This window comes from Fundulus heteroclitus, unplaced genomic scaffold (assembly GCF_011125445.2).
Source record: "Fundulus heteroclitus isolate FHET01 unplaced genomic scaffold, MU-UCD_Fhet_4.1 scaffold_49, whole genome shotgun sequence".
In the NCBI taxonomy this organism is placed as follows: domain Eukaryota; kingdom Metazoa; phylum Chordata; class Actinopteri; order Cyprinodontiformes; family Fundulidae; genus Fundulus; species Fundulus heteroclitus.
Genome location: NW_023396912.1, coordinates 2,211,639 through 2,225,130, shown reverse-complemented (window position 1 = coordinate 2,225,130; position 13,492 = coordinate 2,211,639). Strand labels below are relative to the sequence as shown.

The 13,492-nt window shown below is 40.6% G+C and overlaps 1 protein-coding gene and 1 long non-coding RNA gene across 2 annotated transcripts in view; both read left to right on the top strand.

Annotated features, from left to right (window-relative positions):
* LOC105923632 overlaps positions 1-13,492 on the top strand; it is an 869,484-nt gene that overhangs the window by 386,443 nt on the left and 469,549 nt on the right. The window lies entirely within an intron of this gene.
* Positions 3,540-7,189, top strand: LOC118560835. Its single transcript, XR_004929621.1, has 4 exons — positions 3,540-3,774; positions 5,744-5,877; positions 5,977-6,111; positions 6,954-7,189. It is a non-coding gene; the product is annotated as an uncharacterized LOC118560835 (long non-coding RNA).

The window sequence follows — 13,492 nt, the reverse complement described above, 5'->3', positions numbered from 1 at the left end:
TGATGTCGCTGGAATTGGGTCAGGATGTTCTTCGGTTGTGCCCTTTCCTCCAACAAAATGCTTGCTACATATGTACTTGAATTTGGTAACTTTTTCCGGGTTGAACTGTTGTGTAGGCTGACCGCACCGGTGTACCCAGCGCACACATTTCTCCTTGGCAGTCTTGAAGAAAACATCCTTCATATGCGGCCGATCAGCGTAACTCGAGTCGCTGTTGCCCGTTCCATAGCAACAATGTTTAAAAATCATGGTCTTAGATTTGGAAAAAGCAGTCATTTACCGAGTAAAACCAAGGGTAACGCACGTCTCTTTTACAGCGAAAAAACGACGGACTATGCAAGCTTGCCCTACTGCGTACCACGTGATGTGACGTTACGTTTCTAAAAATAGCTCGCTCGCGGTACGCTATTTGCTTAGGCGAGGCGGTGAGTTGGCGAACGGAACAAGTTTTGTGCTGAGCGGAGCGGGGGGGTCTGCTTAGACGCCGTCGGTGAAGTCGCTTCGCGTTTCAAAGTATCCATGTTTCAAAGTATCCATGTATTTTTTCCCCTGCCATTCATTATATGCACGCGAGAAAGCAACAACAAAAAGCCGCGTGTCAACGTCAAATAAACGCAAGCAACGCAAGCATATCGAGTTAGCAAGCATTTCAGTTTAAAGTTCTTCCAGCATCGAATATGACAAAAACAAGTTAGTTGTAACCACTGCCAAGTTAAACTTTGGTATTGAACATAAAATGGTAATGCTGCTCCCTGCTGTTACCTCAGAAATTGCCTGTTTTTGGTAGATTTTTTTCCCCATAAGGAGAATTCCCTGTCAGTGGCAATAAGCTTTAATTTATTATTATTGCTATTTTTTGTTTTACATGTTTAAGTTGAGCTTTACACTAAATATGTGTTACTGATAAGTGCTACAAATGTTACAACACTTTTGTTCATATAGCAGCAGAACATTAAAATAAAAGTGCTCTTTACACTACTTTTGAATTCATTCTTGGAGTTTGTAAATACAATGCGATTAATCGTGATTGATCGCGATTAATCAGGGCGATTAATCGCGATTAAATATTTTAATCGTTGCCCAGCCCTAATATATATATATATATATATATATATATATATATATATATATATATATATGGGGAACAGTTCATGGTGGGGGTTTGAGGGTCTCTGTTGATGCTATGGGCTGGGGACATGCAGCGCTGGGATGAAATGTCCTTAATGGAGGAAAGAGGAAGCCCCTATGATCCCTTCTGCTGTCCCCACCACTCTCCTCATTTTCCACCAGTCGGAGGTGCTGCCGCCTCCACACCACACAGAGAGACAGCTGGTCAGAATGCTCTCTATGGTACTTCTGTAGAAGGTTGTGAGAATGTGCGGGGACAGGTGGGCTCTCCTCATCCTCTGCAGGAAGTACAAGCGCTTCTGTGCCCTCTTCACCAGTGACGGGGTGTTCACAGACCAGGTGAGGTTGACCGTGATGTGCACCCCCAGGAACTTGGTGCTGCTAACCACCTCCACAGCTGAGCTGTTGATGAGTTTATGTCATCTGCGAACTTCATAATGTGATTGGGGGTGAACCTGGGGGTGCAGTCGTGTGTCATCAGAGTAAACAGCAAGGGGCTCCGGATGCAGCCCTGAGGGGAGCCCGTGCTGAGGGTGATGACATCAGAGGTGGTCTGTCAGACCCGGACCGACAGTGCTCAGGAGGTGAGGAAGTGGTGAAGGGGTGTGCTGAAGCCCAGATGTTCCAGTTTTTCCACCAGATGCTGTGGGATTGAATGCTGAAGTCCAGGAACATGCTCAAAGGGGGCGGTGCGTGGGCTTGGAACCCGTTAATAACTGCTTGCAGTTCTAGTTTCATTTGAAATTTCAAAAGGGTTTTGTGGCTCCCAGTGTTTTCTTTACTGTGTGAAGCGGGTCCAAATGGCTCTTTGAGTGGTAAAGGTTTCCGACCCCTGGTTTAGACCTTTAGTGATGATCAAGTCTAAAATATGTCCCTTTTTGTGTGTTGGCTTGTTAACATGCTGTGTTAAACCAAAGTTTCTAAGTGTGTCACACAGTTCTTTTGCACTTCTGTCTTCAGGGTTGTCAACGTGAAAGTTGAAGTCTCCCATAATAATTAAACAGTCATAATCAACACATATCACAGACAGGAAATCACTAAAATCCTTAAAAAATTTTGATGTGGACTTAGGAGGCCTGTAAACATTAAGAAACATAGTTCGTACCGGGCTCTTTACCTGGAGAGCCAAATGTTCAAAAGAGTCAAATTTCCCCAAAAACACCTTTTTACACTTTAGTGAATCATTAAACAATGTTGCTACTCCTCCACCTTTCCTTTGCTGTCTGCTCTCACAAAGGAAATTGTAGTTTGGAGGAGTCGACTCCAGCAGAATGGCTGCTCCATTAAATTCATGTAGCCATGTTTCTGTTAAAAACATTACATCAAGATTATTGTCAGTAATGAATTCATTAATTAAAAGGGATTTTCCTGACAGAGATCTAATGTTTAATAAACCTAGTTTATATGATTTGGTGGTTGATGATGTCTCTGTGGCAGGTTGCATCTGACAGTTTATGACTTTTAAGTATTTGTTCCCGTTTATCCTTTTGTTTTTCTTATTTCTGCCACGTATCATCACAGAGATTCCATAATCTCCGGCAAAAGGAAAGGCTGATGCTGGAAACTGTCATGTCTGATAAACGTGCGGCCAGGGCCCAATCTGTACACTGTAAATAATATCCGTAGAATTAACAGTGAATTCCTGTAAAATCATGACATAAAAAAACTGTAGATGCAAAAACAATGAAGCATTGTGTAATTTACAATGATAAACTGTAAAACTCCTAACCAAATACAACTATTCATTTTACAGTAAGAATATGTTGAATAGATCAGAATTTTTTGTATAATTTGCAAATTAATGTAATTTAAACACAAATAAACTGTAATGCCAAAAAAAAAGAAGTCATACAGTTAAAATTACATCATTGCCCTGTTAAAAAAAAAGTCAGTAGCATAGGCTCTTTGGCACATTTCATAAAACGAGTTTTTGCCTCGGCAACTGCCCGAGCCGCATGTCGCTTGGACTGCCGATACCCATCAGCTGCCTCTGGAATCCCACAGGCAGGGAGCACTGAGTCCATTAATGGTACTCATCATAAGGGGTCTTTGGGCTGCGCTTCGTCTGATCCCTAACCTAATTTCGTTTACCATTTCGTAAAACTCTAAACCAAATAAAACTGTTAATGTGTTTAAAAGACAATACTTTTTTTAGAATAAATTAGGAAAGGGAAGCTTTATGTAGGTCTAGTTAACACGGGATGCCTATCCATGATGATATTTGAATGGAAAACGCAGCAGAATCAAACCATGGTGATCCACACTCCAAACCAGTTGGTGGCGGTAATGCACCGTTTCGTTGCGTGCCAACCGCCAGAAAAATTCATAAAGAAGAAGAAGAAGAATCAAACCATGGCCATCTGGTGCTGCTGCTCTACATATATTGGACTTTTTCATGGAACCAACTATTGGTAAGTAAACCATTTTATTTTCTGTTTATTCCTGCTATGTAGAATAGTTTATTTTACAAAAACTTTGTTCTTTGCAGGAGAATATAAAATTATTTTGGTTCAAATGTTAGCTCCGCCCATTCACAGGCTCTAGTTGCGCTTCAGCGTCAACGTCCCACCACACAGTTACTAGCTAGGTTGGCACACGTGCGTGTTCGGCTCTCTGGCAGTGGCACTTAACAGACACCAAGTTTGAGTAAGTAATGTCTCTGGTTCGAGCATCAGGTTAAGTCAAAAGACAATTTTGTGAAACAAAACGGCGCGTTTTTATTGATTTCACTGGCTCATAGGCGGACAACTGACAACTTCACATTGATACTGGCTGCTAGCAGCTAATAGCTATTTTGCCTGTTTCTAGCTCCCCACGCCATGATTCATTGTCATTTTTGCGGGAGAACATTGCACACGTTAAAGGGTTATGTGTTGCATTGTAGGGTTCATAGAAACGAACCACGCTGCGTGTTCAAGTGTGAGAGTACTGACTGCAGGCAGACATTTTGTACATATGCATCATTTAAGTGTCACTTCTATCGAAAGCACAATGTCCCAGCGCCGTTTGCTAATGCTAACACAGCCATTATATCAAGTTTTATTTGCGCCATGTCACTGTGTTCAGACCGATTTCAGACTGTGCAGGAACTTCTTGTACACTTAAAAAAAACATTTAGTGGAGGGAAGATCTGTAAAGTGTCCTGTGGCAGGTTGTAAAAGCACATTTACTTTAAAAGTAAATTTGTACAATTGTTTTGTTCTATTTATTTAGTCATTTGGCTCAGGCTTTTATCCAAAGCAACGTGCATACAAATACCTACGGGGCCATTCTCCCCTAGAGCAACATGGGGTTAAGTGCCTTGCTAGGGGCTAGCTTCAACCCCTGACTTCTGTGGCTACTGGCATGATAACCAAGTTCCTTTACCCCATCGCCACCACCATCTTAGTCAAGATACCAGCTCTGTAGCATTGCTAACTGAAATACGATGAATCAAATAACATGTATGAAATAATGTTGACACGTTGTCAAACTAATTGCCTGAGTATTTTTTTTTAGCAAAAACGATTTCATTTCATGGGCAAAATGACATGTTCTGCTCAAAGGACAACTTCGGTCCATTTCAACAAGAGCTCTATTGCTGAAGCTACTCGAGACATGCCAGTACTGAAGACGCAAAACATTTTGGTCCAACTTGTATAGGTTTATTTGAACAGAGAATTAGCTCTGATAGCTAACCCATGGGGGCAGAACTTTACACTGTGTTTTATCATATCATTTGTTTAAATTTTGTATATGGCTGCTTGCACAAACACACTGTTTTTAACTACTTTTTAAGCATTTCTAGTCATACACATTACAGTGTTGTATTGTGTATGACTAGTACGACACGTTTTCTTTCCGCGGACCGACTCGCGGAGCGGGGGGGGTATCCAAGGGTTTTTTTCCCTGCCATTCACGCACGCGCGTGTTGACGTCACACTTTTTTGGGAACGTTGGCGTGGCGGGGGCGTGAGTTTGGCGAGGCGGCCGCCACGCCAAGATAGCGCTGCGGGAAACCCTGGAATCTATACATTATACCAAAGGTGTCTGTCATCAAGAGGAAAAAAAAAAGACGTTGATATGTCAATAGACAGAGTGTAGTGTCTAATGTCTATAGGCCTTAAGGTTCACTCTCCCATAATTCAAAGGAACCAACTTTCTTTTAAAAGTCTGACCATGCTGAGCATAAATCAGAATGTTAACACTGAACATTTTGGGTTGCACTACATGTTTCAGGTAGTCAATGTATTTCCATACATTGAAAATGCAATGGAAACACATTACAGAAACATGACTCTCCATGAGCTAGGGGAAGGTGCAATGCAATTTGCAATGTTTGGAAATACACTGACTACCTGAAACATGTAGAGCAAAATTTTCAATGTAAACATTTTAATTCATGTTAAGCATGATGGGACCTTTAAAAAATATATATATTTTTTTAAAAGTTGGATTATGTGGGGGGTTCACGGTTGGCCCCTTAGCTCCCCGCCTACCAGTTAAACTTTAATTAATGGAAAACTGTAACCCGTATTCTCACCTTTTTTGTCTTTTCCTTTGTACTGATTTGACTAGTTGAGATGGTTGTATCATTTATAGTAGTATGTGTTTCTTCTCTCTTCTGTTAACCTAGATGTTTCTTCTCTATTAATCCGGAGAAAGGGACAAAAGTGGAACAAACAAAAACAAAACGGCTCCATGTGAATCCAAGAGTCCTTACTTTGATTCAGGACCTCTCAGACCATGAATGGCGAGCTATTTAAAAAGGTATGTGTGCTAGTGCTAATGCTACTGCTGATTATTGACTGACTTTACAAATGAAACTAATGGAGAATATGTGTTTCTGTCTCTTCTCTATTCCATTAGTTGTTCCTTCAAGTGGCCGCGACAGTGAACACCCATGTTTCTCTAGATGTTCTTCTAGAAGCAATGCAGTTGCATCTTAATCAAGCCTTTACCATGATTCACAAGCTCTCCATGAATGGCGAGGTATTTAAAAAGGTATGTGTGCTAGTGCTACTGCTGCCCTTGATTATTGACTGACTTTACTAATGAAACTAATGGAGAATATGTGTTTCTGTCTCTTCTCTATTCCATTGGTTGTTCCTTCAAGTGGCCGTGAACACCCATATGTTTCTCTAGATGTTCTTCTGGAAGCAATGCAGTTGCATGTTAATCTAAGCTTCTGTAACTTGATTCATGACCTTTTCAACCATGAATGGCGAGCTGTTTGAAAAGGTACAGTACAGGCCAAAAGTTTGGACACACCTTCTCAATCAATGTTTCCTTTATTACCATGTCTATTTCCATTGTAGATTCTCGTTGAAGGCATCAAAACTATGAATGAACACGTTGGAATTATGTTCAGTGCATCCAGAGAGTATTCACACCCCTCTCAATGTTTCAGCATTTGTTGCATTGCAGTCATCTCCTTCAGTCAAATAAGGTAATTTTTTTTCTCCCTGATCTAGGATCCGTGCCCCATAATGACAGCAAAATACAGAATTGTAGAAGTTTTTGCAAATCGTTAAAAAACTGAAATATCCACATGGGCATAAGTATTCACACCCTATGTTATAACACTCAATAACACTCTTGCTGTCATTATGGATCACTGAGTCTAGACCAAGGAGAAAAAAATGAACTTATTTGACTGAAGGAGATGCAATGCAACAAATGCTGAAACATTGAGAGGGGTGTGAATACTTTCAGGATGCACTGTACATAATTCCCACGTGTTCAATGTACGTGTGCTAATGCTACTGTTGTCCTTGATTATTGACTGACTTTACTAATGAAACTAATGGAGAATATGTGTTTCTGTCTCTTCTCTATTCCATTAGTTGTTCCTTCAGGTGACCGTGAACACCCATGTTTCTCTAGATGTTCTTCTAGAAGCAATGCAGTTGCATCTTAATCAAGCCTTTACCATGATTCACAAGCTCTCCATGAATGGCGAGCTATTTAAAAAGGTATGTGTGCTAGTGCTACTGTTATCTTTGATTATTGCTGACTTTGCTAATGAAACTAATGGAGATTATTGTGTTTGTTTCTCTTCTCTATTCCCCTAGGTGTTCTTTCAAAGTGATGGAGCCGATGAACACCTATATCACCTTTTTTCGTGGCTCGCTATTAACAAGGTTCACATTTATTCACTCACTCACTACCACACCTCACTCATAATTCCTCTCTCTCACAAACACAAGTGCAACCACACACACACACTTTAATGATCTCTTTGTCATTATTTTTTTCAACAATAAATTTGCATTATTGTGAATTGTATAATGTCTGACGAGTGGTTTGTTACAGCCTGACTTTTCATTTAGAAGTAATTTGAAGCAATGTAGATAGACTGTTATATATAATTTTTTTTGTTAAAAATACAGTACAAATGTAAACGTCTTTAAAAAAGAAATCTGTTGTTTTTACGGAAAAAAACTGGCAGCTGTGGTTGCCAGAATAATCCCGTTAAAAATACAGTACAAATGTAAACATCTTTAAAAAAGAAATCTGTTGTTTTTACGGAAAAAAACTGGCAGCTGTGGTTGCCAGAATAATCCCGTTAAAAATACAGTACAAATGTAAACAACATTACAAAACAACTTGTAAATTTCACATCCTAAAACTGCTTATTGTACATTGAATAACTGCAAAATGTACATTTAGTCATCATTTATTGTACATTAAATCCCAGTAAAATGTACAAGTTGTTCCGTAATGTTGTTAACATTTTTGTAGTATTTTCTACGGGATTATTCTGGCAACCACAGCTGCCAGTTTTTTTCCGTAAAAACAACGGATTTTTTTTTACAGTGTATCACAGCAAAGTAATTTTGAGTTCCTCAGTACCAGAGTGTTCTGTGATACGTGGAGGAGGAGGATCTGAGGCTCTGAGGCCTTTGGAGAATCCTGGTTTATTCACAGCAGAATGGCTATGTGGAGAGGATGTCAACTGTAGACCAATCTTAAGGACTTTGTTCATGTTATGAGAAAATTCCAGAAAAGGAACTTCTGGGCTTTGTGGAGAAGAAGGGGAGGCAGGTCCAGTCTGGACCGGTGTTCGTGACGATGGCGGTTCTTGGTCCTCTCTTTGTCCTGCTAAGATCTGGGATGGATCCTCCTGTAGCTCTGATGTAGCCTCTCTCTGTGTCACCTTTCTGGCCATCTTTATCTTGGTTTGTTCAGGCTGCACTGGGCTTATCTTTTGTTTAGGCACTGGATGTACTTTGTTTTGGGAAAAAGCTGATGGCATATGGTTCACAGAATAGAAGATGTTTGAAATCAGTCGTTTTGCACCTGACCTATTTAGAAAGAAGCCATTGCTGCTAAACAGATGTCTTCTTTCCCAGAAGATGTTAAAGTTGTCTATGAAGGTTACAGCTGTTTCTTTGCATGTTTTTTCCAGCCATTTGTTTAGCATCAGAATTCTGGAAAAAATCTCGTCTCCACAAGTCACAGGGGGGAGAGGGCCGCTCAGAAGCACCTTGACATTTTTGCCATGAACTAAGTTCAACAGACGAATGTAATCCTCTTTAAATACTTCTGATTTTCTTATCCGGGTGACGTCGCCCAGGGCTTCAGCTTGTATTATGAGTTTTTCCAAGGTCGGGCGCTCTTTCAAGATCCTTGGAAGGATGTCTAATAAATCAGACACCAGGCTATAGTTCGAATCGTTATAAATTAACACATCTGTGTTTTTCTTGCTACAGAAATGTTTAATCCCGCACACAGACCCACTGCATAAAATCAGGGTCCTTGGCCCCGTGGCATGTCTTTTCTCTGATGTATTAGAGCGAAAGTCGTTGACGTACCTCTGAGTGTTGTCATGATTCTCCTGGGTCACATTTTGGAGCGGAGCGAATCTGTTTAGTAAAGGAATTCCAGCATTTCCAGCAGGTTTACTCCTATCATTTGTTGTGGGAACAGCCCGCTGTTGTTTCACTTGTCCTGGGACATCTCTCTGTAGTCTCGGCCAGTTTTCTTTGTCTAGGCGTGGGGTTCGTTGATCCTTTGGTCTTGCACCCAGAGTGGTCCAGGGATTCTCATTTTCCTCAGGGAACTGTTTGTTCGCTGAGTCGCTGGGCTGGTGGTCACCGCTCGGAATCACGGGCAGGGTCGTATCATTTCCATTCGCGGCGTTTACATCATAATTCACTTCAAGTCGACAGATTTTCAGTTCCATAACAGCTATCTTCTGTAAAAGCTTGTCGAAGTCCATTGTGTTGAAGGAAGGCATCTTTTCAAAATCCAAATCAAAAAATAAGTAAAAGAAAATAAAAAGAAAATAAATAAATAAAAACTAAATCCAACTTTCTGTGGTTTAGGTTAAGAGATAAAAAGGAGATAAAAAGTAAAAGGCAGGAAAATGCAAGCAAGCAGAGAGCAGAGAAAAAAGCGTCCGAACAGGCAGAGAGGCAGAGATAGGAGGTGCATGCCCTCGAGAAAATAGTCATACATAGACCCAGGCCAGCTGGCAGCTTTGCTAGGGCCCGGGACAACTGACCCGTTTGTCCCCCCCTGTCGGCGGGCGTGCATAGACCCAGATAGCATCATATGATGTGCTTGTGGTTGTCTGATGAACAGGAAAGAAGCAGACAAATAAGATAGAAATACACAAAGAAATGACAAGTGCAAAGAGTAAGAGAATGTGAAAAAGGATAAACCATAGCCCATGCCTCGTGTACCCAACCGTGAACAACAACCATACCAACGTGCTCTTGAGCTGTGCGTGTATTTCATTTATCTGTGCACCTTATTTATTTATCCATTATTATTATTATTATTATTATTATTATTATTATTATTATTATATATATATATATATATATATATATTATATTTTTAATCAATGAAACATGCTTTAAATCCACCCGCGGTGTAACTAATAAAGCCAAGGGGTGATCTTCTGATCCCTGAACAACTGTCCATTAATATAAAGTCTGTCAACCGATATGGTGGCTTTAACGCCGTCCATCATATATTTTTTCCTAATTGGGAACACTACTCGCCTGCGATCTAGGATTTCCTTGGGAAACTGATCATTAACACTAAAGTCTGTCCCTCTCAGTTCCCTGCCGCGACTTCTAACAAATTCTTTTTGTTTATAATGCTCAAATTTAGCTATAATCGGGCGAGGGCGGGTTTTGTCGGGTTTCTTACCTCCGAGCCGGTGGACTCGATGAAAAGTGATGTTTTTTACCTGATCCGCCGGGATTTTTAGCTGCTGCTGGAGAAAGACACGGAGTGTATCCTCGGCTTCCTCCCCCTGCTGCTCCTGGATGCCTGCAAAGACGAGGTTATCTCTCATACTTCGCGACTGTATGTCCAGAATGGATTCCTTTATTTTCGCCGGAAAGCTGGATAGTCCTTTCGGTCAACTCTGTAACCCTCCCCCTCAGCGCGTCATTCTCCGCGGCCATAGCTGTTAGCTGGGCTTGGCTATACTCCCCCGACTCTCTTAGAGACTGAAACTCCTTGTGTAGAACCTCTACCAAGGCGAGACGCGCGTCAAGGCTGGTAAGCTTCTTATCGATGGATTCCAAGATGTCACTGAAGTTCCTGTGGGGAGAAAGCGTGGAAGATGATGACGAGTGCGCTTAAGTGACGGTGTGTTAGCTGCCGTAGGCATCCAGTATTAACATTTTTGAACTATCATTAGAAAGTAGATTTATTATTAGTTAGGAGATTTACATATATATGCACATGTATTTTAACTTGGTCACGGTTGTGTTACATCAATTATGTTTTTTTCTCACATTTCCAGAATGATGTCTTTTGGATTTCATTGTGATTACCAGGGCTGATTTCCAATTGATGCTGGTTGGTCATGTGGTTGGCTAGCGGATGCCCATGGGGACAGCGGTTCATGCGGTAGTTTTTTCCCTGAAGGAATGCATAAATGAAAGCCAGATAAGGGTTTTTCGACTGCATATCTAATTGGAAAGATGCCATGGAAAAACAATGAATGTTTAGCATATTTGTGTGTCCGGAGTTATTTTTTTCTCTACATTTAATGGCAGTATGTTATTCATTTCATTCTGCACCTGTTTGAAGTGTATTATTCAAGTAACTTGTTAATCAGCATAAGCATTTTGGCCTTATTATGTGTCACCTCTACCTCTTCTTTAGCCGTTCAGATGTCAAAAAAAGAGTTCGTTTTACTGATGGCAAGATGTCTTTATTTTCTTTGCACAGTCTTTACAGGCTCATGATGCCGCCGTCTTACAGCTTGACATGACTCTTACGCCACCTACGCCACAGTCGAACTGAAATACAACATAAACTTATAGTAACAACAAAACAGTCAACAAAGAAAGTTATATTAACATACAAAAAAAAAACATACCTCGCTGGCTGACCCAGGCATAGAAGTATAAATGAACAAACAGACATCTTCCGCTTCCTTCTTTGCTGCTGCTCCACAGCACAGCTTCCCTGCTTATAACCCGTCTTGCTGACACATAATTAGCACCTCAGTCACAGCTGTGCACGTATCACAGGTGTGCAGGTAGAGCTAATTAGTCTCTGCAAACTCCTTTTTGGTTCTTCAAAATAAGGGTCTGTCTTAGTGAGAAATCTACATAATGCAAAATAAAATACTCTGGCAGTAAAACTCCCACCAAATCACAGTTATTGTGATTTCTATAACTTAAATTTTAGCATTTACTCTGCTTCTAACAATAACACAGTTTTATGTACCGGTCTATCAAGATAGATTGGGTTTCCCGTCCTTTTTCCATCTTTGTCTAAGGTAGTATCACTTAGATAAAGTTGTACTTTCCTAATTCTTCCGTCTGCACTAGGATATACCTTGGTTACTCTTGCCAACCTCCATTTATTCCTTGGGGAATTGTCCTCTTGCAGAATAACAATATCATTTACCTTAGCATTTCTCTTATCTCTCTGCCAGATCTGTCTCTGCTGTAGATTAAGAAGATATTCTGTCTTCCATCTCGTCCAAAACTCATTAGCCAAAAACTGAACTTGCCGCCACCTCTTCCTGAGGTACAGATCCTGGTTCACAAATCCGCCAGGAGGGGGCAGAATAATGTTAGACTTCATTAGAAGAATATGGTTGGGTGTAAGGGGTTCTAAACTTGGATTATTTAAGTTCTCTACTGTTAGCGGTCTGCTATTCACGATAGACATAGCTTCATAGAAAAACGTTCTAAGAGATGAACTATCAAGTCTCTTAGAAGCTCGATCTAGAATATTAGTTAAGACACTCCTAACAGTCCTAATTTGCCTTTCCCAAACGCCTCCCATATGACTTGCTGAAGGGGTGTTCAAAATGAACTCACATCCATATTGCTTCAACTGCTCTTTGCTACTGTCTTTCAAAGCATTACAAAACTCTCTCTTAGCACCAATGAGGTTAGAACCTTGGTCGCATCTAATTTGTCTTACAAAACCACGAATAGAGATAAAACAGCGCAATGTGTTGATAAAAGCATCACTTGTAAGGTCATCTAACATTTCAATATGAATTGCTCTAGAACACATACATGTAAAAAGTAGACCATACCTTTTAAGTTCTTTTCTACCATCTTTTACATAAAAAGGTCCAAAACAGTCCATACCACAATAGGAGAATGGGGTGGTTGTTTCCATTCTGTTCTCTGGTAAGTCTGACATACGTTGGTCTTGTGTACTTCTCCTGTACTTCCTGCAGGTCGTGCACCTGTAGATGTGAGAAGTAACAGCGCTGCTGCATCCAATGATCCAAAGTCCATTGGAACGCAGCTCGTTCGTAGTTATTCCTCTTCCTTGGTGTTGACCCTTCTCATGAAAGTGTTTAATAAGCAAAGACGATACATGACTTGACTTGGGGATGATGGCAGGATGTTTGATGTATGGGTGTAAACTTGCTCTTGTTAAACGTTCTCCCACCCTAAGTACTCCATGTTCATCAATGAATGGATTTAGGTTGTATAACTTGTGAGTCTTATCCTTAAGTTGAACATCCTTTCCTGGGGTTAAATCTTTGATTTCCTTGCTGAATGCGTTCTCTTGTGCAAGTTTTATGATAAACAGCTCTGCTTCTTTTCTTTCGTCAACACTTGTTTCCACTTTCTGTTTGCGTGACTCCTTTAAAGGTTTTCACAAACTTCTTCAGACGAGCAATAGCTTTGACAGCTCTTCTCCAATCTGAGAATTTGGTTAGACGATCTAATAACGTTCTCCTTTCTTGTACTTTGGTGTTGAGTACATTCACCGTTTTCAACTCTGGGTCGTTAGACTTGACTTCTTTAACAATATCATTTCCAGTGGGTAGTTTCATTTCTCCACAGGAAATCTGGGCCTTTGAACCAATTTGATTTAAGTAGTTGTTGAACATTAAGTCCTCTTGATGCATGATCTGCGGGGTTACTTTCAGAGG